This window comes from Stomoxys calcitrans, chromosome 1 (assembly GCF_963082655.1).
Source record: "Stomoxys calcitrans chromosome 1, idStoCalc2.1, whole genome shotgun sequence".
In the NCBI taxonomy this organism is placed as follows: domain Eukaryota; kingdom Metazoa; phylum Arthropoda; class Insecta; order Diptera; family Muscidae; genus Stomoxys; species Stomoxys calcitrans.
Window position 1 is genome coordinate 141,091,503 of NC_081552.1, and position 27,147 is coordinate 141,118,649.

Below are 27,147 nucleotides of genomic sequence, written 5' to 3' on the forward strand. Positions count from 1 at the left end.
GTTGGAATTGTGAGGAGCGTGGCCATCTGTACAAAGATTGTTTGAGGGAGAAAACTGTCTTTTGTTACGGCTGTGGACTTAAGAACACATATAAACCATCCTGCACTAACTGCGTCAATTCGGGAAACGCCTTGAGGGGTGTCCTTCCAAACAAAAGAGGACATTCTACGAAATTGAAGAAAAGAAATTAAATATTGAAGTTATTGAGAAAAACCCAAATTTTACAAATACCAGAACAAGTAACCAAATTTTACCATACAGCTTTATAAAACCTAAAATTATTCTTGCGAGGAAAAAAAATCTAAGTCCAAGCGAAGTGCTTTACGTATGAGAGAATTTTGGAAACAGCTGAAGACCTTTAAAAAGTATAAAATTGCAACGATTGTAACCAAAGATTCAGACACTCGGGCTTATGTAGCTCTAAATTTCAAAGGAAAGTTGTATTTTGCTCTATTAGACAGTGGAGCTAATAACAGTGTTATTGGTGGTGATCTGGTTCAGGAACTAAAGAAATCATCTGATTTTAAGAAATGTCGCGGAAATGTGAAGACTGCTGACCATCAGAAACAGTCAATTTCAGGAATAATTGAGTTAGATTTTCATTATCAAAATCACAAATGTAAATTTGAGTTTTTGGTTGTGGAGTCTATTAAGCAAGATATTATTTGTGGAATGGATTTTTGGTGCAAATTAAAAATTTCCATTTCTTTGGGTTCCGGACAAGATGAGATTTGCGGTGTCGATATGGACTTGGACTCCATAGAATTATCGGAGGAGCAGAGACGTAAACTGAATGTTGTTATCGAGATGTTCCCCATTTCTGACAGGGATGGTCTTGGATGTACCACGTTAGTCGAACATCGTATCGATACAGGAAAGTCCAAGCCAGTTAAACAGAGATACTATCCGATATCTCCAGCGAGGGAGAAAATTCTATTTACGGAAATTGATAGGATGTTGTCATTGGGAGTTATTGAGGAGTGTCCTCAGTCTCCATGGTCTTCGCCTGGTGTATTGATAGTTAAACCTGACAAAGTTCGCTTCTGCGTGGACAGCAGGAAACTTAATTCGGCAACGGTAAAGGATTGTTATTCTATTCCAAACATTGAAAGAATTTTGTCAAGGTTGCCCTCAGTACGTTTTTTTCTCCAAAGTGGATCTTAAAGATGCATTTTGGCAGATAAAACTAGATGATACCTCCAAGCCTAAGACAGCATTTACCATACCAAATAGGCCCTTATATCAATTCACAAGGATGCCCTTCGGGTTGTGCAATGCACCCCAAACATTGTGCCGTTTGATGGATATGGTAGTTCCGTATAATATGTAATCCCACGTATTCGTCTACCTCAACGATTTGCTAATTGTTTCGGAAAATTTTGAGGATCATCTGCAGCATTTGCAGGAGATAGCATTCCAGTTTAGGAAGGCTGATAATCAACGTGAAGAAGAGTTGTTTTGCAATTAGGCACGTGAAGTATTTGGGATATATTGTTGGCGAGGGGTGCCTTAAGGTTGACCCAGAAAAAGTAAGTGCAATTGCCGAATTTCCATCCCCAAAGTCTATACGTTCTCTGAGGCAATTCCTTGGTATGATTGGATGGTATAGGCGATTCATTAGTGAGTTTTCTCATTTTACATTTCCTTTAACTTAATTGCTTTCTAAGAAGAAATCGTTTAAATGGACACCTGAAGCGCAAGAGGCGTTCGAACTTTTGAAGTGTAAGCTGTGTAGTGCTCCTGTATTGGTCCATGCGGATTTTTCAAAACCATTCGTATTGCAGTATGATGCCAGTGTTGTTGGAGTTGGTGCCGTTTTAGTACAGGCAAATGAGAACGTTGACGAAAGACCCATAGCCTTTATGTCGGCAAAATTAAACAAAGCCCAAAGGAACTACACTATTACGGATTTAGAGTGTTTAGCGGTAGTGTTAGCTGTAAAAAGGTTCCGTGTCTACATAGAAGGTCATGAGTTCAAGGTTGTGACGGACCATGCCAGTCTTAAGTGGCTCATGCGCCAGAAGGATTTATCAGGTAGATTGGCACGGTGGGCACTGAAGCTCCAAGGTTTCAATTTTACGATTGAGCATAGGAAGGGAAGAGAAAACGTAGTGCCTGATGCATTGTCGCGTATATATGAGCAGGAAAATGACGTATCGGAGTTAGAACTGGAAGTGCTTCCGTGTATTAATATGGATTCGAACGCGTTCCTTGGAGAGGAATATAATAGATGGCGTACGGAATTAGCAGAGTCCAAGTTTCCGGATTTTAAATTGGAAGATAGATATATCTATAAGAGGACAAGTTTTTGGACCGTTTCGGAAAATGACCAGACTTCGTGGAAGTTAGTGGTTCCATCGGAGTTGAGGAAAGACGTGATATATATAGCCCATAATATTCCCAATTCGAAAAGATACGAAGGTATTTTTATTGGCCGAGATTAGTTACGGATGTACGAGAGTATATTGGGCAGTGTGCGATGTGTAAGACTTCGAAGGCTCCGACGATGACTTTACGACCTCCAATGGGAAATATGGTTTCAACGGAACGACATTTTCAGAGGTTGTATGTGGATCTAATTGGGCCATTACCCAGAACTCGCAAAGGAAATGTTGGCATATTGATTATTGAGAAAAATGAAAGGTTATATAATTTACGTTCTCGAAATAGACAGTATGATATAGGAGACGAAGTAATTCGATGAATTTTCCACAAAGCGTGAAGATAAATAACTTCAATGCTAAATTGGCACCAGTGGGAATTCGAATACGTAAGATTGGTAATGTAAGTTATGAGCTTAAGGACAAGGACACGGGGAAAATTGGGGTCTACCATTTAAAGGATATTTGGGAATAATTTTTTTTTTATGCGTGGTATAATTTGTGACCTCTTTTATTTACAGTTCCTAGTATTCTACACACTAATAAAAATTTTATTAAATTTTTGTTTCATTTCTTAAAACATAATGTGCTTTGAAATTAAAAGCTGTCTATATGTCTATACAGAAATTTTTCATTTTTATTTCAATTTGAAAGACGATTGGTGTTAGACGTGTCAAAAAAATATTTTATACGAAGAGAAAAAAAAAAAAAATTCGAAGATTTAATTGAATAATTTTTAAGGAGATAAAAGGATCACGAGCATACCACATCAAACTAATTTTTATTTTCCTGTTGTTTGGATGATGATGTAAGCATTTAAGCTTTAAATAATGAAGTCCTTTCCTATAAATTGCATCCCCGTTATTTTATCGCAGATCGCCGATTCTTCTGTGAATCGGCGCTGTCCACGAACAAAAGAAGAGGAAAACTCCAATCTCAAATTATCTGTATTGGTCCCAAATTTCCTTAGACATCAATCCCCTAATTATTATATAATCGGTCCCAAAGACCAATTGATGCCTTTTAAAGGCGGATATTGAGATTTTTGATTCTACTGATATCAAGACCGGAGTCTTCTAATCGATGGTTTGAATAGAGCTCCAAGAACCCAAAATTGGCCTAATACCCTGACTCGTCAAATCAATACATCAAATGCTAGAGTCTTCCCGTCCATAGTTTTATTGGAGCCCAATGGACACAGCATTTCCCAATTACCGAATTGTGTCAATTAAAGAATCCTGGGGATTCTCATTCTTTTTCAATTGGAGATAAAACAAGAATAATGTATAGTAGGGATTCTCATTCTTTTTCAATTGGAGATAAAACAAGAATAATGTATAGTATATACATTTATTTTATTTTCCCCATTATTACATACAAGACAATTATTAAATTTATATGTTACTTTGGCGCACGAGCAAAGCAAATTTGAAGCCTTAACTTTTATAACCACCCAGAACTATAGCAATTTCAAATCCCACGTCTGAAGGCCTAAGGACATCATGGATATTAGCTGGTGAGTTTTCATAATATTATTTAATTTGTTATGCTGTTATGCCACATTTTTATAATAACACAAATTCACGACACTTATCTTTGCTAAATGCTAGGTTTAGTTTTTATTTTTACGTAAACTATAGTTCTTTCTTTCAATATCATTCACTTTTCACTTATTTATAAACTTAGATTACCTTTAATATAATCACTTTTTATTGGTCTAAGTTTTATACCTTTAATTGCCACAAATCGATTACTATTAATTTTTGAATATATTATAACGATGTTTTAAACATTTTTTTTATAACTCACGAAAGGTGAAGGACATACAGTAGTGGGAGATAAAATGGGCTGAAGAATTCGTCAGCATGGTTGGGTGGGTAGAGAATGGCAGTCAAATTACCTCTTAGACTGCTCCTGAGATTAGCTTCACTCTAATTTCTTCTGTCCTTAATTTTTCTTTTATTTAATACCTTTGCTATTCTTCTTTTCACTTACTTTTCTTTTAAGGTACCTTATTTTTACTTTTATGGCAGCAAAACCAAGCCTAGTTCCAACGGGAAAGAACCGCCCCAGGACTGAGCACGGCCGGCGGCGAGGAGGTAGCGACTCCAAGAGGAATAAGGGCCCAAGGTGGTGGTTCGTTACATAAATTAAATGGCGCCCAGCGTGGGGCCTGCAACTGGTCGTTTTCAGACTTTCACAGAATCCGATAAACCAGTAATGTGTCACCTAAATGATGATGATACCAGATTTATTTAGAAGGATATCTTTGAAAACTTTTTCGGTGACTTTTGGTTTGTGGAAATGTTGCTGCGAAATCATACACCGGAACGGAATAAATGATAACTTTTATTTATTTCCTTATCTTCTCTTATCCTTTTCTTTTTCTTTCATTTCCTTGGGATTTTAAATACGGATTGAATTAGCTGATTTTTATTGGTTTCTTACCTAGGCGAAAACTCGAGGAACTTTGTTGTTGAACATGGTGTTTCATTAAGGATTTGTGTTTTTTTTAACTATTTTGCTAAAAAAACATATCTTGGTAATCCAGGTTTAACGGCATTTTTAATGTTTGCTTTTGTTACTGTTCGTTTTATTTTATAGTGAAGATGATCTCAGATTTACCCCTACTGCTTTGTTCCTATGCTGAGTAGTGAGCAGTTAGCATCTCATATCGTATTTTATTTATTTAAAACAAAATTTAATTAGTATATTTTATATATTATAGTTGACTTCATTTTTTATTTAACGTTTTGGAAAGATGCCATTGGCACACAGCAGGGACAGGAATAATGACAGGGAAGAAAGGCCACCTGAGAATGGCTATTGGATAAGATCCAGGGACAGAGCACCTGGTTCCAATCGGAACAGGATACATTCCGCTGAAAGTGGATTGGTAGATAGGACGGAAGAGATGTCTTCGGTAATAAACGAAGACCGAGTCCAGCAGATGATTAGTGTCTCTATGTCAGAAATGCGTAGGGAGATTACTTCTACAATTTCGAACGAGATCGGTAACCTAATCCGTGGAATGAATTTGAATAGCGAAGAGGTAAGTCCTAGGGATCCTCCTTCTAGTCCTAGGGAGCCTACGTCCACGGCGATTAGAATCAACAACGGACGAAACACTCAATACTCCGTGCCCCAAGAACAACCTGAGTAGATACTTAATACAATTCGGAATTGGAAAATTTCTTTCACCGGTAGTGATAAGGACTTCCCAGTAGAGGAGTTTATATATAGAGTGAATATCATGACATCGAATACATTGGGAGGAAATTTTGATTTGTTATGTAGATACATACATGTTCTGTTTGAGGGTAAATCTTTGGCTTGGTTTTGGAGATACCACCATCAAAGCGATACTGTCGAATGGGCGGAATTTAGTAGGTGTTTAAAAATACAATACAAGGACTTTTGCAACGACTTTGATATTAAGGATGATATTCGTCGCCGAAAACAATGTCATAACGAGTCCTTTGACGATTATTATGAATTCATAATGACATTGGCAGATCGATTGCGTGAACCTATTGGTGATGAAGAACTTCGTGAGATCATGCTTCGGAACCTTAGATCCGAGATTCGTCATGAACTCTTACACTTGGACATACGTCAGGTTTCGGGACTCAGAAAATCGGTGAAAAGGCACGAGAAATTTATGAAGGATGTGCAATCAGTCGTAAAATTTAGACGTGAAGGGAAGGCTCAGGTAGCAGAATTAGTGGACGAAGAGGATGTGGATGACGATGGATCAAACGAACATGAGGTCAATGCGGTTCTTAAGGATATAAAATGTTGGAATTGTGAGGAGCGTGGCCATCTGTACAAAGATTGTTTGAGGGAGAAAACTGTCTTTTGTTACGGCTGTGGACTTAAGAACACATATAAACCATCCTGCACTAACTGCGTCAATTCGGGAAACGCCTTGAGGGGTGTCCTTCCAAACAAAAGAGGACATTCTACGAAATTGAAGAAAAGAAATTAAATATTGAAGTTATTGAGAAAAACCCAAATTTTACAAATACCAGAACAAGTAACCAAATTTTACCATACAGCTTTATAAAACCTAAAATTATTCTTGCGAGGAAAAAAAATCTAAGTCCAAGCGAAGTGCTTTACGTATGAGAGAATTTTGGAAACAGCTGAAGACCTTTAAAAAGTATAAAATTGCAACGATTGTAACCAAAGATTCAGACACTCGGGCTTATGTAGCTCTAAATTTCAAAGGAAAGTTGTATTTTGCTCTATTAGACAGTGGAGCTAATAACAGTGTTATTGGTGGTGATCTGGTTCAGGAACTAAAGAAATCATCTGATTTTAAGAAATGTCGCGGAAATGTGAAGACTGCTGACCATCAGAAACAGTCAATTTCAGGAATAATTGAGTTAGATTTTCATTATCAAAATCACAAATGTAAATTTGAGTTTTTGGTTGTGGAGTCTATTAAGCAAGATATTATTTGTGGAATGGATTTTTGGTGCAAATTAAAAATTTCCATTTCTTTGGGTTCCGGACAAGATGAGATTTGCGGTGTCGATATGGACTTGGACTCCATAGAATTATCGGAGGAGCAGAGACGTAAACTGAATGTTGTTATCGAGATGTTCCCCATTTCTGACAGGGATGGTCTTGGATGTACCACGTTAGTCGAACATCGTATCGATACAGGAAAGTCCAAGCCAGTTAAACAGAGATACTATCCGATATCTCCAGCGAGGGAGAAAATTCTATTTACGGAAATTGATAGGATGTTGTCATTGGGAGTTATTGAGGAGTGTCCTCAGTCTCCATGGTCTTCGCCTGGTGTATTGATAGTTAAACCTGACAAAGTTCGCTTCTGCGTGGACAGCAGGAAACTTAATTCGGCAACGGTAAAGGATTGTTATTCTATTCCAAACATTGAAAGAATTTTGTCAAGGTTGCCCTCAGTACGTTTTTTTCTCCAAAGTGGATCTTAAAGATGCATTTTGGCAGATAAAACTAGATGATACCTCCAAGCCTAAGACAGCATTTACCATACCAAATAGGCCCTTATATCAATTCACAAGGATGCCCTTCGGGTTGTGCAATGCACCCCAAACATTGTGCCGTTTGATGGATATGGTAGTTCCGTATAATATGTAATCCCACGTATTCGTCTACCTCAACGATTTGCTAATTGTTTCGGAAAATTTTGAGGATCATCTGCAGCATTTGCAGGAGATAGCATTCCAGTTTAGGAAGGCTGATAATCAACGTGAAGAAGAGTTGTTTTGCAATTAGGCACGTGAAGTATTTGGGATATATTGTTGGCGAGGGGTGCCTTAAGGTTGACCCAGAAAAAGTAAGTGCAATTGCCGAATTTCCATCCCCAAAGTCTATACGTTCTCTGAGGCAATTCCTTGGTATGATTGGATGGTATAGGCGATTCATTAGTGAGTTTTCTCATTTTACATTTCCTTTAACTTAATTGCTTTCTAAGAAGAAATCGTTTAAATGGACACCTGAAGCGCAAGAGGCGTTCGAACTTTTGAAGTGTAAGCTGTGTAGTGCTCCTGTATTGGTCCATGCGGATTTTTCAAAACCATTCGTATTGCAGTATGATGCCAGTGTTGTTGGAGTTGGTGCCGTTTTAGTACAGGCAAATGAGAACGTTGACGAAAGACCCATAGCCTTTATGTCGGCAAAATTAAACAAAGCCCAAAGGAACTACACTATTACGGATTTAGAGTGTTTAGCGGTAGTGTTAGCTGTAAAAAGGTTCCGTGTCTACATAGAAGGTCATGAGTTCAAGGTTGTGACGGACCATGCCAGTCTTAAGTGGCTCATGCGCCAGAAGGATTTATCAGGTAGATTGGCACGGTGGGCACTGAAGCTCCAAGGTTTCAATTTTACGATTGAGCATAGGAAGGGAAGAGAAAACGTAGTGCCTGATGCATTGTCGCGTATATATGAGCAGGAAAATGACGTATCGGAGTTAGAACTGGAAGTGCTTCCGTGTATTAATATGGATTCGAACGCGTTCCTTGGAGAGGAATATAATAGATGGCGTACGGAATTAGCAGAGTCCAAGTTTCCGGATTTTAAATTGGAAGATAGATATATCTATAAGAGGACAAGTTTTTGGACCGTTTCGGAAAATGACCAGACTTCGTGGAAGTTAGTGGTTCCATCGGAGTTGAGGAAAGACGTGATATATATAGCCCATAATATTCCCAATTCGAAAAGATACGAAGGTATTTTTATTGGCCGAGATTAGTTACGGATGTACGAGAGTATATTGGGCAGTGTGCGATGTGTAAGACTTCGAAGGCTCCGACGATGACTTTACGACCTCCAATGGGAAATATGGTTTCAACGGAACGACATTTTCAGAGGTTGTATGTGGATCTAATTGGGCCATTACCCAGAACTCGCAAAGGAAATGTTGGCATATTGATTATTGAGAAAAATGAAAGGTTATATAATTTACGTTCTCGAAATAGACAGTATGATATAGGAGACGAAGTAATTCGATGAATTTTCCACAAAGCGTGAAGATAAATAACTTCAATGCTAAATTGGCACCAGTGGGAATTCGAATACGTAAGATTGGTAATGTAAGTTATGAGCTTAAGGACAAGGACACGGGGAAAATTGGGGTCTACCATTTAAAGGATATTTGGGAATAATTTTTTTTTTATGCGTGGTATAATTTGTGACCTCTTTTATTTACAGTTCCTAGTATTCTACACACTAATAAAAATTTTATTAAATTTTTGTTTCATTTCTTAAAACATAATGTGCTTTGAATTAAAAAGCTGTCTATATGTCTATACAGAAATTTTTCATTTTTATTTCAATTTGAAAGACGATTGGTGTTAGACGTGTCAAAAAAATAGTTTATACGAAGAGAAAAAAAAAATATTCGAAGATTTAATTGAATAATTTTTAAGGAGATAAAAGGATCACGAGCATACCACATCAAACTAATTTTTATTTTCCTGTTGTTTGGATGATGATGTAAGCATTTAAGCTTTAAATATTGAAGTTCTTTCCTCTAAATTGCATCCCCGTTATTTTATCGCAGATCGCCGATTCCTCTGTGAATCGGCGCTGTCTACGATTCCCAAATTTCCTTAGACATCAATCCCCTAATTATTATATAATCGGTCCCAAAGACCAATTGATGCCTTTTAAAGGCGGATATTGAGATTTTTGATTCTACTAATATCAAGACCGGAGTCTTCTAATCGATGGTTTGATTAGAGCTCAAAGAACCCAAAATTGACCTAATACCCTGACTCGTCAAATCAATACATCAAATGCTAGAGTCTTCCCGTCCATAGTTTTATTGGAGCCCAATGGATACAGCATTTCCCTATTACCGAATTGTGTCAATTAAAGAATCCTGGGGATTCTCATTCTTTTTCAATTGAAGATAAAACAAGAATAATGTATAGTATATACATTTAGTTTATTTTCCCCATTATTACACACAAGACAATTATTAAATGTATATGTTACTTTGGCGCACGAGCAAAGCAAATTTGAAGCCTTAACTTTTATAACCACCCAGAACTATAGCAATTTCAAATCCCACGTCTGAAGGCCTAAGGACATCATGGATATTAGCTGGTGAGTTTTCATAATATTATTTAAATTGTTATGCTGTTATGCCACATTTTTATAATAACACAAATTCACGACACTTATCTTTACTAAATGCTAGGTTTAGTTTTTATTTTTACGTAAACTATAGTTCTTTCTTTCAATATCATTCACTTTTAACTTATTTATAAACTTAGATTACCTTTAATACAATCAGTTTTTATTGGACTAAGTTTTATACCTTTAATTGCCACAAATCGATTACTATTAATTTTTGATTATATTATAAAGATGTTTTAAACATTTTTTTTTTTATAACTCTCGAAAGGTGAAGGACATACAGTAGTGGGAGATAAAATGGGCTGAAGAATTCGTCAGCATGGTTGGGTGGGTAGAGAATGGCAGTCAAATTATATCTTAGACTGCTCCTGAGATTAGCTTCACTCTAATTTCTTCTGTCCTTAATTTTTCTTTTATTTAATACCTTTGCTATTCTTCTTTTCACTTACTATTCTTTTAAACTACCTTATTTTTACTTTTATGGCAGCGAAACCAAGCCTAGTTCCAACGGGAAAGAACCGCCCCAGGACTGAGCACGGCCGGCGGCGAGGAGGTAGCGACTCCAAGAGGAATTAGGGCCCAAGGTGGTGGTTCGTTACAATTTGCTCACCAAGACAATTTGGGTCCTAAAGAGAGTGGAACTTAATATTCATAGTTTGTAAGGCCAATACCCCAAACCGAACATATTTGCTGACTTTTGCAATAAGGAGTTTAAATGAGATTAGAAAACGAATTTGATATCCAATTTTGAGGGCAATGACAATATGGGGCTCAAATAAATTATATATGAGAATAGAGCACGTTGCTAATATATTTTTTTGGGGCTTACTGTCTGGGGGACCATTCCAATCCCCAAAACACCTCTAAATCGGTCATATTTACCGACCATGTCAATGTGGAGCTTAAGTAAAAGGTACTGGGGGGTAGTGCAAGAATTGATACCCATTTTCGGGACCAATTTTCTGGGGGTCTACTCCTTTTCCATGGGGTCATGTGTTTGGGGGACGCCTCATCCTGTAAACTCCTCTTAAGCCAATGGCTTTAAATAAATGGTATTTGAGAGAAGAGCACGATGCTGAAATTTTTTCAGGGCCAAGTATCTGGGGGACCACCTCTCCCCCGAAAACACCACAAATCAGCCATTGTGAGAATATCGGGCTGAAATGAAGTATTTCAAGAATGGAGTTCACCTTACATCCAAACTTAAATTCGTAGACCAATAAAGATCATATGGGATTCAGATAAAGGCAGTGGTATTTCACTAAAAGATCTTTAATTGTCGAAAATAAATATTCCAAGGAAACTTTCGTTCCATATAAAGTAAAAGAAGGCGCAGCGGAGCGGGCCCGGTTCAGCTAGTACAAACTTTATAACACATTAGGAATTTCAAGTTAAATAAAGTCACACTTCTTTAATAAATATTATAAAACATAACATAATTTTAAAATTTAGTACGAAGTTGCCCCTCATTTGTTATTTATGACTTCTCTTAATCTTTTCGTCACACTTAAAGCGAGGTTCTTCAAAGTATTTGTTGGAATTGTCCTCCATTCACTTTGCATTTTTTGCAAAAATGTTTGAAGATTTGATTTGGATTCCATCGGGATTTTGTCATCTAGGATAGCCCAAATATGCTCTATGGGGTTTAGACCAGGGCTTTGTGCAGGTTATTCAAATTTTTCAACGTTAGTTTCTTAAAAATATTTTTTAGCGACCTTACTCGTGTGCTTGGGGTCGTTGTCTTGTTGAAAGATAAACTCACCCAAGCCCACTTTTTCGCACTGCTATAAAGATTTTCTTCCAAATTATTTACATAGTGCTCTCCTTATTTTTCTTAGCGAAGGCACTTTTAAACCCATTTCTTTTAGTCTTCTTTGGACAGTTTGAGTCGAAATATTCAATTGTAGCTTTTCTTTTATATCACTTTCTCTTTGCTAGAATTGCAATATGATCATTCTCAAGCTTCGTCGTCTTACGTTTCTGCCACATAATTTTTTCAAACTTTTATTTGACTTTCTTATTTTATACAAAGCAAACATTTTTCTGACCCCAGATTCTGGTATTTCATACTTGAAACCTAAAGCTTTCAATTTCATCCCATTTTCACGATCTTGTGCCAACATATCTTTTTGAGTTTCGATTAAGGGCTTCATTTCGAAATAGTAATGGTCCATGCTTATCTTCATATATAAAAATCAATTTGTGTTTGTTTATAGATTTTTTGTTTGTTTGTATGTTTGTGTGTTCTTTATAGACTCAGAAACGCCTGAACCGATTTTCTTGAAATTTTCACAGATGGTGCATAATGATCTTGTGGTAAAAATAGGGTACTACATTTTTTGAAGGGGGCGGACCTTCCCCCTTATCCTAATTTTCAGAAACACCAGATCTCGGAGATGGGTGGTGCGATTTAAGCGAAATTTTGTGTGTTCTTATTACATTTTTTTTGATATCTGAAGAGGGCGGACCCTCCCCCTTATCCTAATTTTCAGAAACACCAGATCTCGGAGATCTCGATATTTTGTGTGCTCTCACATAGTACCCTAAAAATAAAAATTTGGTATTCAAATTTCGGATGGGGTACCTAGGAGGGCCGCCCCACCCTAAAACCTACCAAACATATACTTAGACCAATCACGACAATATGGGACTCAAATGAAAGGTAATAAAGATTAGAAAAAAAATCTGATATCCAATTGTCGGACCACCCAAATAGTAAGTATTTTCTGACTATTGCAATATGAGACTCAAATAAGAAGGTTTTTAGAGTAGAACACGAATTCGATATATATTCAAGGCCAATTCACCAAAATACCCCACAAGCAGGTCATGTTTCCCGACTATGGAAATGTGGGGCTCAAATTAAAGGTATGTGGGAGTAGACCACGTATCTGATGTCAACAATATGGGCCAACTGTCTAGCGAACGTCCCACCACCATAACAACCCCCGAATAGGATTTGCTCACCTAGACAATTTGGGTCTTAAAGAGAGTGGATCTTAATAAACATAGTTTTTAGGGCCAATACCCCATACCGAACATATTTGCTGATTTTTGCAATAAGGAGTTTAAATGAGATAAGAAAACGAATTTGATATCCAATTTTAAGGCCAATGGTATTATGGGGTTCAAATAAATTGTATATAGATATATCAGAATAGAGCACGACTTAGTGTTTGGGAACCACCCCAATCTCCAAAACACCCCTAGATCGGACATATTTACCGACCATGTCAATTTGGAGCTTAAATGAAAGGAATTGGGGGTAGAGCATCATTTGATACCCACTTTCGGGACCAATTTTCTGGGGGTCTACCCCTTTCCTAAAATACCCCACAAACAACAAATTTTTTCTGACCATCGCAATATGGCGCTCAAATAAAGGTATGTGGGAGTAGAATACAAATTTGATATCCAAATGTAGGACCATATATTTAGGGCATCACCCATTTACCAAAACACCCCCCAAACAATTGCGACAATTTTTCGACCATGGGAATATGTGGCTCAAATGAAAAGTATTTGAGATTAGAAAACGAATTCGATAACCTATTTTGGGGCCATGTGTTTGGGGGACGCCTCATCGTGTAAACTCCCCTAAGCCAATGGCAATATGGGGTTTAAAAAAATGGTATATGAAAGAGTAGCACGATGCTGATATTTTTTCAGGGCCAAGTGTCTGGGGGATATCTTACCCCCGAAAACACCCCTAAATCAGATATCATGAGAATATCGGGCTGAAATAAATTATTTTAGGAATGGAGTACACCTTACATCCAAATTAAAATTCGTTGACCAATAAAGATCATATGGGATTCAGATAAGGGCACTTATATTGTTAAACTGTTAGTCAAGCTCTTTGTCGAAATTAAATATTCCAAGGAAACTTTTGTTCCATATAAAGTATAAGAGGGCGCAGCGGAGCGGGCCCGGGACAGCTAGTATATTAAATATTAATTTCACGATTTATAAACAAGTAAAAAGGCATTAAGTTCGGCCGGTCCGAACTTTGTATACCCACCATCTCGGGTATATATGTTACAATCCGGTGAAAACTGGATAACTTATACACCCAAATTCGGCACGAAAATTGAATGGTCTAATATATATAAGTCACTGTTGAATTTTGTATTTCAAATTTCAACAAAATCGGGAAATAAATAAAGGTTTTATAGGCTTCAGACACATAATCGGCAGATCGATCTATATGACAGCTATATCTTAATGCAGTTCAATCTTTACTATACTTGGTTTAGATGGCGGGTGGCCTAAAACTACTTAGTGTTTCGAATTTCAGCGAAATCGGATGAAAACTTAAGCTTTTATGGGCTTCATATTCTTAATCAGGAAATCGGTCTGTATGGCAGCTATATCTAACTAAAGTGCGATCCGAACCATATTTGGGACGGATGTCGGAAGACCTAAAACTACCCACTTTTCCAAATTTCAGCGAAATCGGATAAAAAATAAAGCTTTTATGGACTTCAAACCCTTTATCGGCAGATCGGTTAATATGGCAGCTATATCTAAAAAAAATCCGACCTCAACCATATTTAGATCCTAGGTTGGGAGGCTCAAACCAACTCACTGTTTCAGATTTCAGCGAAATCGGTTAATAAATAAAGCTTTTATGGGTTTCAGACCCTTAATCGGCAGATCGGTCTATATGGCAGCTATATCTAAATATAGTCCGATCTGCACTATATCTGGGTCAGATGTCGGGAAGCCTTAAGCTACTCACTGTTTCAAATATCAGCTGAAATCGGATAAGAAATAAGGCATTAGACCCTTTATCGGCAGATCGGTTTATATAGCAGCTATATCCAAATATGGTCCATTTTGGCCCGTTCAAGGACTTGACCAGCGTGCATCAAAATGACGTATCCGTGCCAAATTTCAGCTCAATATCTTAATTTTTGAAGGCTAGAGTGATTACAACAGACGGACGGACAGACACACGTCTTAGAATTTTCGACGATCCAAAATATATATATTGGGTTGCCCAAAAAGTGATTGCGGATTTTTTAAAAGAAAGTAAATGCATTTTTAATAAAGCTTAGAATGAACTTTAATCAAATATACTTTTTTTACACTTTTTTTCTAAAGCAAACTAAAAGTAACAGCTGATAACTGACAGAAGAAGGAATGCAATTACAGAGTAACAAGCTGAAAAATCCGCAATTACTTTTTGGGCAACCCAATACTTTGTAGGGTCGGATATTGATATTGCGATGTGTTGCAAACGGAATGACTAAATGAATTTACCCCCTATCCTACGGTGGTGGGTATAAAAACGCACTTTATTATGTTGCAAAGACTTTTTTTACACTAAAATACTTTTACATCAGAATCCTGAATGTACGAGTTTAAAAATTTCAAATAATGGGACAGTAACAAACAAAAAAAAAAAACAGTAAATAATACACGTAGATAAAAAATATTGAGGATTAATGAAGAAGGATACAAAACCGCACTTTATTTTGTCCGACAAATCGGGACCGATTTCTATGAAATTCACCAGTAACATTAAGATTCATAGGAAAATCCTTCCTGTCAATTTTCAAGAGAATCTGCTAACATATATCGGGGAGCTATATCTGAATCTAAACCGATTTCGAGCAAGCTTCTTAGATTGGTCAATAAATGCGCTTGCCGTGGCTCTTGGAGAGAAAATCAGGCGATATATATGTATATGAGATATATATGTAGTGGAGAATCATGGAAGAATCCATCCTACCGATTCGGCTTCCAAATGATCACATTATTGCCACATTAGCCCAAATCGGACGAACATATATATAGGAGCTGTATCCAAATCTGAACCGATTTTTTCCAATTTCAATAGGCTTCGTCTCTAGGCCGAAAAACGTGCCTGTACCAAATTTTAAGACGATCGAACGAAAATTACGGCCTGTATTTGTATACAAATTTACATGGGCAGACGGACATAGCTAAATCGAATTAGGAATTGATTCAAAGTCGATCGGTATATTTATCAATGGGTCTATCTCTTTTCCTTCTGGGTATTACAAACAAATACACTAAGTTATTGGGTTGCCCAAAAAGTAATTGCGGATTTTTCATATAGTCGGCGTTGACCAATTTTTTCACAGCTTGTGACTCTGTAATTGCATTCTTTCTTCTGTCAGTTATCAGCTGTTACTTTTAGCTTGCTTTAGAAAAAAAGGGTAAAAAAGTATATTTGATTAAAGTTCATTCTAAGTTTTATTAAAAATGCATTTACTTTCTTTTAAAAAATCCGCAATTACTTTTTGGGCAACCAATATAATACCCGGTACCACCGTGGTGGTGGTGAAGGGTATAAAAATAGATTTCACACTACTGTTGACGATTCTGACTTTTGTATTATAGAAGATGCACTGCATCTCCAAACTTTGGCTGAGTTTAAGAACGGCACTTCTAGCCTTGTCCATACGTTCGCGGATGTCTGCTTTTGATCCGTCCTTAGTCTTTTTGTTTCCAAGATAGGACAAGTTGTCAACATCTTCAATGAAATGGCCGTTTATAGAGAACGGTGTCAGATTTTTTCCCATTTCTCTTTGATTTGGTCTTAGTTATGCTTATTTTCTGGCCTACTTTGGCTTTGTTTTGATTCAAGTGTTCCAATTTCGCCTTTATAGCATCCGCGTAGTCCGTGTCCCCCAAGGAAGTCGTTAATATCCCAGCGAATTCCATACGGTACCTCAACATTTGTCGCCTCTAGGACGGAATCGAGTATTATTAATAATAGCGTCGGCGATAAGATGCACCCCTGTTTCATGCCATTGCGGCTCCTCAATTAGCGTCACGTGCTCCACATATAAAAACACGCTCGAAGTCAATGAATAAAAGGTATAGGTGCTTATTAAATTCTGCAGACTGTTCGATGATTATAAGGAGTTGATGTGGTGGGCACAAGAACGTCCTCGCCGAAAACCTGCTTGTTCCTTCTTCAAAATTCTACTTGCCAAGCTTTATTTGTCGCGTTTAGCAATGTAATTCCCCTCCAGTTTTTACACTGGGTGAGGTCACCCTTCATTGGAATTGTGACCATGTTCACATTCTTCCTTTCCGAGGGGACAGCGTTTGTATCCCAGGCCTCTCTAATTATAGGGGTGATCGCTAAGCTATAAATATGCTCCAAACCGCAACGGTTCAACAGGTATGTTGTCAGGACCGGCTGATTTGCCGTTTTTGAGAGCGACCATAATGGCCTCAATTTCCTTGAGATCCTTGAGCATCGACATAGCAACCCTGGTATACGTTTTGTTTCGAAAGATGGCTAGACTTTCTTGTTCACTACCATCGCTTTGCCCATATTCATATGAGTGCTGAGGCTCCCGGTTAAGCAGCTCATTTCTATGATACTTCAACAGTTCGCATATGTGCTGCTGTAATAGGGAACAACATCCCCAAACACCTACAGGTCAATATCTCAATCATGAAACTTTATTTCCAAATCCATCTCTAACACCATTATTTGCTATTATTTGAGAATTACAGTGATTGCCATTTCGTATGTCTGGAATGGCCACTTCAGTGTGGTTCGAAATAGAAAATGTTTCCAAATCCTTCTGCAACTGTAAAATTGATACGAAAATTGCATATTTTTTTATTGAAAATTTTAGTCATTATTAATTTGGTTATAAAACAAGAGCTAATCAACCTAGTATTTTGATGACAATTTTTTTTTATTATTGTAAAAATTTATATTTTTCAATAGTTTTAATTTATCTAAAATATGTTAAGTAATTTCAGTTGTCACCATAGCAAAGTTGCAGTTGGCAAAAAGGGTTGTGACAACAAATCTGTTTTTTGTATATGGTGTTTTGGTTTGACTTCCAACAATTACGCCGAATATGGTCCAAATCGGTCTTTAACACGATGCAGCTCCCATATAAATCGATATCCCGATTAAACTTCTTGTGACCCTAGAGAGAGCTGTTCTGATCCGATTTTCTGAAATATTGCACAATTACTTCATATATGACCTTTAATATACATGCCAAGTATGGTTTGAATCTGTGCAGAACATAATATAGAGCTTAATGACCATGAGAATTATGTTAAGCAGAAAGATTTGATTCGATGTCGTCTTCACATCTAGTTTTTACATTCATCAGCGAACCCAGAAAGAGTTTTCTGATAAATACGTGGTCGATTTGATTAATTGATCCAATTATTTTTTTAATTGAAACTGCTTCAATCACGAAAATGACAATATCAGGTGATTGACAAAATTTCAATCAAAATATGTTAAAGCGTGCTAAGATCTCCCGGGCCGAATTGTACATAGCCTCCACCGTGGATCGCATTTATCAGGTTCTTTGCCTTGTCTTGTGGAAAATTTCAGCCAAATCGGATAAGAATTGCGCCCTATAAGAGCTCAAGAAGTAATATTGTTAGGTTAGGTTAGGTTTAAGTGGCAGTCTGCCATCAGGCTCACATAGACATTTTCGTCCATTGTGATACCACAGGAACAAAAGTAGAAAGATGCCTTCTAGTTCCTACCGTTGAGCCCAGATTGCTATAACACAAAAAATTGAGAATGTTCACATCCGCTAAATCAGACAAATTCTCAACGATTTGAGAACATAAAGAAGAACTCCTTCTGACTGCCAGTGCGGGACACACACACAGCAGATATTCTGTAGTCTCTTCATTTTCGACATCCTCAGAGCTTCGGCAAAAGGCGTTACTTGCAACCTTCAGTCTGTCAGCATGTTTTCCTGTCATGGCTGACACAATGACTGAGACGTCTGTTCTAGCCAACGACAGCATTGCGGCTGACTCCTCCAAGTCTGGATTTGGCCACATAAATTTGGTATGTTCACAATCCCCTTTGAGACCATCTATCATTCGTTGCGCTTCGGTCCTGATCCTAAAAACTTAGCTTACATGTCGCTAGATGCATACCCACAGATTACAGTTCCCCCGGTATGTGTAAGGTAGTTCCTAGTCTCTCAAGCTCGTCCGCTTTACAATTCCCTGGGATATCTCTGTGGCCCGGCACTCAGAACAGGTGAAATTTGAATTGTTCAGCCATCTCATTGAGAGATCTGCGACGGTCGAGGGCGGATTTTGTGTTCAGAAATACGTTTTACAGGGATTTAATGGCTGCCTGGCTGTCTGAGAAGTTTTTTAAGCCAAATGTCGTTATGAAATTATATCTAAGCCATTCCACCACTCCCTTAATTACAAGGATCTCCGCTTGATACACACTGCAGTTGTCGGGGAAACTTCTCGATATGATCAGCCTTACTTTTCCAAAGTACACCCCAAAAACCCACCTGGTCGTCTAGTTTGGAACTTCTATTACCAGGGATATTATAGTTCCAACCGATTCTATCAGGAATAATGGTACAGTATTTTTCATCAAAAAGTGGCTCAAACAATGTGTAATCCAGACTGCCAGGAACATCGGGCATTGTATCAAAGATAACACATTGTCCGTAGCCGCCGCATTACCAATAAGGAAGCACCCATAGCCTCACAGCAATTGTCGCAGCAATTTGTCTAGTCATAATGTCCGGAGGTAGTTGGTTTAGCATTAAATTCAGTGCATCAGATGGCGTCGTCTTCAAAGCGGCTGTGATGCACAAACAAGCCATCCTTTGGATCCGGCTGAGTAATGCATAGTAGGTGGATTTTTGAAGCATCATCCACCATATTACAACCCCGTATCAGCATTATAGGCCTGACAATTGCAGTATATACTCAATGCATTACACGCAGTCTAAACCTCCAACTTTTGGAGGTGTATAGGGTAAGAGCTGCCTTTCTTGCACTTTGCAATATGTTTGATTTAAAGTTCAGTATCCTGTCCAGCCAAACACACATGTATTTTGCGCTGTCAGTAAACGGAACATTCTCTCCCCCTAAGCAGACAGGTGCAACTGTGGTTAGCTTGTATCTCCTACTGAAAATAACAACTTCCGTTCTAGACGAATTAACGCAAGACCACTTTCTTTCGCCCACTTCGACAGTAAGTTGTTTATTAATTTTCTTACGGTAGCGTTGATGTTTAGAAACTCCAACATGATTGACGTCAGTTTTACATTATTGGAAGCACATTCAATGTCAAGAAATGCTACTATTGTATATTCCTTGACAGCGAGATAACCCTCTTTAGCCAACTAGCTCGTGAAGGGCTGTTTCAGTGGCCCTTACTATATAAATGCTGTTGCCGAGACAGGCGATCTCCAGGGATCTTTGCCCTAAGATATAATTCTATCAACTTCTCAAGAGTCTTCAGCACAAAGGATGGCAGATTAATAGGATGAAAATCTATCGCCATCGTGTGGTAAGGTTTTCCTGCTTTTGGAATAACAATACCTTTGTGTTCCACACATCCGACAGGAACACTAATCGGACACAGCTTGTAATTCAGTCGGTGATGCATAATAATTGTCGCCCTAATGATTTTTTAGTAGATCGAGTGTTTCCGCACTATGCATTGTCAATACATGCTCTGACTTCTGAATGTATCCCGTAATAGGTCTCGAGAATAGGATCTTTCTTAGCCCAGAGGCCTCAGATCCCTCCTCCTCGGAGCTGCAGAATATCACCCAAGATATGTTCTAAGATTTTCTCGGCTCGCCCTGCTATTTTCATAGCTCATCCTTATAGACGTCCCAATCGTGCGGTGCCCTTGTGGCTTTCACTTAAGGTTTGAAGGCGGCATCTCTGAATCGTGTGCCATATATAGGGAAGCCAGCTCTATATATGAATATTCAGTGCTTAGCGACGGAAGAACAAAAACATTTAGACTGCTCTTCGCAAGAATACAGGCTCTGTGTCTCCCATTTGCCGCATCCTAGAACAGTTTAAATCAAGGAATTCTTACTCCACGAACCATTCTTCCACACACCCATGGTTCCTGGATGAGAACCACGTCAAATCCTCCTGCCATCGGAAGGACCCTTAGGGACGCCGAAGCGGTCTTACAATGCACAGTGGTCGCTGCCATTTGGCCAAAATTCAAAAAATGAAAGTCTAATATTTGGTACCAATATTAGACTTTCATTTCCTTTGCCATTGTCCAGCGTTCAAAGCCATCAATACAACTTCTAACAGATGCACAGAACCATGTGAGTAGTGTAATTTGTGTAGATAAGAAGAGATTTAATGCCTGGCTGGCTATCTGAAAAGATATAATATTTATGCCACTCGTCGTTATGACATGATATGTTAGCCACGCTACAATTTCTTTCATTGCAATGATATCCGCTTCATACACACTACAGTGCACAGTGGGGTATTTGGCATTCAAGTGGAGATCAATTCAGGTAAGCGCCCGACCTTGATGAAAATAAACATAAACGTTTGTTGCGGCTTAGGAATGAAAAATATTAAAATTGAAAAAAATCGAATCAGGTTTAGATACGGCTCCCATATATATCTTTCATCCGATATTTGCTTTTATGGCTGTGGAAGCCATCATTTTAGTTCGAGCATTACCAAATTCGGTAAAAGATTTGATGTCTCAATACCTCTGCCAAATTTCATCAAAATTGGTTCACATTTAAATGTACATATAAACAGTGGACCAAAAAAATCTATATACCCCACTGCAGAAACAAGTTTTACAAAACGAATTTTTAAAAAACTTATCCTAACTGCGTTACTGGCAGTTCATGTAACTGCTATTTATGAAAAGGTATGTATACATATCGGTGCCACTCGACATTATTTTAGTACTTTCTTAACAAAATTTAGCATGAGACATTAGGGTCCGGTTTCTGCAGATAATTCTATACCATTGCACTGTGGTCAGACTTGTATGAAAAAGGGGTCAAAATATATAAAAGATACATTTATTATCCAATTTCTCTTGAATTTGGAGCTGTACTATGGCTACCAATGTCTGAACCGAATATGGTCCAAATCAGACTATATTTCGATTTAGCTGCCATATAGACCGATCTGCCGATATTTAGTCTTAGGGCCATAATTGACACATTTATTACCCATTTTCGGTGAAATTTGGAACGGTTAGCTGTACTATGCCTACCAATGTTCAAATCGAATATGGTCCAAATCGGAATATATTTCGATATAGCTGCCATATAGATCGATCTGCCGATTTTAAGTATTAAGCCCACATTTTTTACCCGCGTAAATTGCATGATGAGCCTATTGTCGAAAGCAAAACATATGAATAACAAAAACTCAAGGTTTAAGTATATAAAAAACAGGCAAATAACATGGAGGTCTCTCTAGGATTTTGGTCAAAACTTCAAAGGTAAGGTTACGTTGAAAAGAGGGCGCAGATATTAAACCGCCCCACGCCACTATGAACATATACCTAACAAAGTAATCGGCTTGTTGTGCGCTCTAAAAACTATAAGGTAACCTCTAAAAAGAAAATTTTAAGTTAGGAATTCATCATCTTGCCGCACCGATTTAACATAAGTGAGCTCATAGTCCAATGTGTCCCGTGATGATACCAATAGCTATACTGACCTCCTTCTTGCTTCCTTTCAGTAATAGCCTCGTCTTCTCACCATCTGGATCCCCCCCCCAGGGATTTCGCCGTCCTACCGACCGTTTCGCTGTTCCACAATGTTGCATATGCATTCCTCGCCCACTCCCTTAACTCGGACTGCGTCGACCCGAAAGACTTCGGGCTAACCAAGTTTATAGACGGCAGTCCTCTGGCCTTCATTACCCCTTACTCCGTTATCGGCCGGCACTCAAACGATGCGGATTTTCCCATCCTCAGAGAAGGGGTAATGGTCCGGCAGTCTAAAACAGATCTCAGTCCCTGGGTTCTCAATGTAAACCTCCAGGCCCACTCTGTCCTCCAGCTTTGATCCATCCGTGTAACATGATCTCCCAGATGGCAATACAAGGCATCCGTCAATCCAAGACTGTGCCGATGGCAGCAGTCTTAGCCAATGGGTCGTGGTCCTCATCGCTCCGTCTATGCCAAGACAACATGTTCTCTGAACCTGTTGTATGGTCCTTATGTTGCACTTTTTCTCCATAGCCGTCTACCAAAATACTGAGGCGTGAGTAAGTATTGGTCTATTCACGCTCCTGAAGAGCCAGGATTCAGAGTCTATTTCGGATTCAGAGTCTATTTCGAGCCTACAGACCGTCTACATTGTTCCCAACATCTGTGAGCCTTCTCAGACGCTCCTGAATGTGACACTTCCAATTCAGTTTCCTGTCCAAGATCACACCTAAGTATTTGACCTTGTCAGATATCGAAATCGTCTTATTGAGTAAACGTGGTGCGTTAAATTGGCCCACCTTCGTCTTCCTCGTGAACTGGCATATTTCAGTCTCCTCTGGATTAACATTGAGACCTCTGGGTCTAGCCCAGTCATATGCCATATGCAAGACCATTTCGGCCCTTCTGCATAGCACGTTCGGATCCTTACCCCTAAGAAGTAGTATAACATCGTCTGCGTAGCAGACTGGTTCAAATCGCTCCTCAGTCAGCATCCGTAATAGGTCATTTATGGTGGTCTTCCATAGGAGTGGCGATAAAATGCCCACTGTAGCGTGCCCTCTGCCACTTTCTCAATATATATTTATGCCATTGGACACACAATTTATCCACCTGTTCCTTAGCATTTGGTTTATACAGTCTTCTAAGGATTGGATCAGTGTGTCGCTCCGCACATTGTTAAAAGCCCCCTCGATGTCAATGCATACCGCCAGTGTGTAGTTTTGGCATCAAAGGATTCTTCTATTTGATGCACACCCTCTTGCAGGGCAGTCTCCACCGACCTTCCCTTGACATAGGCACGATGTTTGTATTTGAGCAGTTCGCAGGATGTCATACTCTTTATCTTGGTGTCCACAATACGTTGCATGGTTTTGAGTAGAAAGGACGTAAGGCTTATGGGTCTGTAAGTCTTTGGTGTCGCAAAACTTGCCTTGCCGGGCTAGGGTATCAACACCCTCCTTGCTTCCTGCCAGGCTTTCGGAGTATATGCAAGTCCTAGGCACGCTGTGTAAATTTTGCCCAGACGAGGCGCCAGATAGTCTGACTGTCTGCAGTAACGCCGGAAATATTCCATCAGGTCCGGGTGACTGAAATGGTTTGAAGCTTCTCAAGGATTCCTTCATCATAAATTCCGTTTTTATAAACCTCCGATCAACGTCATTATTCCAAGATTTCAATGTCTCCGTGAGTCCCGTAGTATCCTGTGGCAAACGGGGTTTCATCAAAAGCCTTAACATGTCCTCCGTTGTCTCTGCTCTCACCCCCATATCATCAACTAAAGTTTCAGTTTGGACATCGGTTTTTGAGAGAAATTTTTTATCTTGGCGGCGTCGTTAACGATATTGACCTGTTCGCGAAAAGCTTCCTGGAGGCACGTTTTGCCGCTCTGGTAATCTCATTGTATTCCTTGAGCTGTGTGTAATACAAATTTCCAATAAACTTCAGCTTTTTTACGACATGCTCTTTTAAAAAGTCTGCGGACCTCTTTCCCAATATTGCGAATCTCCCCGGTCATCCAGGATTTTTTTTGGGCTGATTTCGATTCTCGAAGAGGACAAATATCTTCAAAAGACCTCACCAGTGCAGTCGTAATCCTGTTGACATTTTCGTCAATCTCTTCTATGCTTAGACAATCCAAATTATCTTGCCCAAGTCTTCTTCTGAGTAGCCTTCCGAATTTTGTCCAGTTGTTTTCAACTTATTCCGGAAGATTATCGGATTCGGCGCTGGCCGTGCTATTCTAAACCTAATGTAGCGATGGTCAGAGAAAGAGTGTTCCATGGAGACCCTCCAATCCTGAACCTCATCGATCAGATTTTCTGAACATATCGTCAGATCTAATACCTCCTCCCCAACCCTATTAACAAAGGTAGCGGTGTTACCAATATTAAATATTATTAGGTCGTTAGTATTCAAGAACTCTGCCAGGGCTTGGCCCCGCTTATTAGAGTTGGTACTACCCCACGAAATGTGGTGAGAGTTCGCATCGCACCCTATTAGTACCTCGCGTCCTGTCTGTTTTGCTTTCCTAATCAGCCGTTGCAGCTCCGACATTGGGGGCTGTGTCGGAGAGTCGAATGGCGGATAAAGTGATGCCAGGTATGCTCCACCATCTCCCTGTCTCACCACTGTTGCATCCGACGTTGCTAACTCTGAGGAAAATATATAATTAAAATTTTCATGACAAATAACGCAGGTCCTCGGCCGAGTACCAGTGTTAGCATAGAATAATTGGTAGTTGATATGGTTCAGTCCAGAGACTTTGTTCCGGGTCGTCCATGGCTCCTGAATTAAGGCAATATGAATCTTGTCCTTCCTGATTTTCTCCATCAGAGAGTGTGTAGCAGTCTTACTCCGGTGGAGGTTTATCTGAATTACCTCAATCATTGGTCCTCAAGTAAATGGGCATCTTGAGAGTAGGTGATGATCTCATCGTCTGCTCCCTGTTCTTTAGACTGCATTGACTTTCCCGTCACTGCACAGCCTGATGTCATCGTTTTAGGTTCATTGCCTAGTCTAGTCATCGTTGGGTCCCTGTTCGTTAAGCTTTATTGGGTTTCCATTCCCTGTACTGCCTGGTGTTTCAATACTAAGATCTTTGCCTATCTTAGCCTTCCAAATCTTAAGTAAATGGGCTTCTTGGGAGTAGGTGATGGTACTATCATCGGCTCACTGTTCGTTAGGTTGCACTGAGTCCCCTGTCGCTGCGCTGCCTAATGTTTCAATATTAGGATTTTTACCTATCCCAGTATTCCGAATCTTTAAGTCGGTGACGGGTCCATCGTCGGGTTCCTGTTTGTCAGGCGGTGTTGAGAAACAAAACAAAATGAATTTATTTCTTACGGAAATGATTGGTCAAACTCGTACATCGGCAATGAACATCTTCTTTTAATTCTTTTTATACCCTCCACCATAGGATGGGGGGTATACTAATTTCGTCATTCTGTTTGTAACTACTCGATCGTCGTGACATTTTATGTCGATCTAGCCATGTCCGTCCGTCTGTCGAAAGCACGCTAACTTCCGAAGGAGTAAAGCTAGCCGCTTGAAATGTTGCACAAATAAATACTTATTATTATTGTGGGTCGGTTGGTATTGTAAATGGGCCATATCGGTCCATGTTTTGATATAGGTGCCATATAAACCGATCTTGGGTCTTGACTTCTTGAGCCTCTAGAATGCCCAATTCTTATTCGATTTGAATGAAATTTTGCACGACGTGTTTTGTTATGATATTCAATAACTGTGCCAAGTGTGGTTCGAATCAGTCTATAACCTGATATAGCTGTCATATAAACCGATCTTGGGTCTTGACTTCTTGTGCCTCTAGAGTGCGCAATTCTTATCCGATTGGAATGAATTTTGGCACTACGTGTTTTGCTATGATATCCAACAACTGTGCCAAGTATGGTTGAAATCGGTCCATAACCGGTCCGATTGGAATGAAATTTTGCACGACGTGTTTTGTTATGATATCCAACAACTGTGCCAAGTATGGTTAAAATTGGTTCATAACCTGATATAGCTGCCATATAAACCGATCTTGGGTCTTGACTTCTTGAGACTCTAGAGGGCGCAATTCTTATCCGATTGGAATGAAATTCTACACGTCTTGTTTTGTTATGATATCCAACAACTTTGCCAAGTATGGTTCAAATCGGTCGATAACCTGATAAGCTGCCATATAAACCGATCTTGGGTCTTGACTTCTTGAGCCTCTAGCGTGCGCAATTCTTATCCGATTGGAATGAAATTTTGCACGACGTGTTTCGTTATGATATCCAAAAACTGTGCCACGTATGGTTCAAATCGATTCATAACCCTATATAGCTGTCATATTAACCGATCTGGGATCTTGACTTCTTTAGCCTCTACAGGTCGCAATTATTATCCGAATTACCTGAAATTTTGTACGACGGATTCTCTCATGACCATCAACATACGTGTTTATTATGGTCTGAATCGGTCTATAGCCCGTTACAGCTCCCATATAAATAGATCTCTCTATTTTACTTCTTGAGCCCCCAAAGGTCGCAATTCTTATTCGAATTAGCTGACATTTTACACAGGTCTCCAACGTATAATTTAATTGTGGTCCCAACCGGACCATATCTTGATATCGCTCTAATAGCAGAGCAAATCTTTTCTTATATCCTGTTTTGCCTAAGAAGAGAT

The 27,147-nt window shown here is 38.9% G+C and overlaps 2 long non-coding RNA genes across 3 annotated transcripts in view; both read left to right on the top strand.

Moving 5' to 3' along the window:
- The first annotated feature begins 3,261 nt into the window (after window positions 1–3,261).
- On the top strand, window positions 3,262–5,000 carry LOC106092027 (uncharacterized). The gene is made up of 3 exons (XR_001222083.2): window positions 3,262–3,897; window positions 4,389–4,923; window positions 4,986–5,000. It is a non-coding gene; the product is annotated as an uncharacterized LOC106092027 (long non-coding RNA).
- Window positions 5,001–9,217: 4,217 nt separating this feature from the next.
- LOC106095131 (uncharacterized) overlaps window positions 9,218–27,147 on the top strand; it is a 101,804-nt gene continuing 83,874 nt past the window's right edge. Inside the window, exons 1-3 of one of the 2 annotated variants that reach the window (XR_009396593.1) lie at window positions 9,218–9,365; window positions 9,433–9,980; window positions 10,501–10,817. This is a non-coding gene — a long non-coding RNA (uncharacterized LOC106095131). Of the gene's footprint in view, window positions 9,366–9,432; window positions 9,981–10,500; window positions 10,818–27,147 lie in introns of those variants that run through there. The other variant, XR_009396594.1, reaches the window with a different exon arrangement.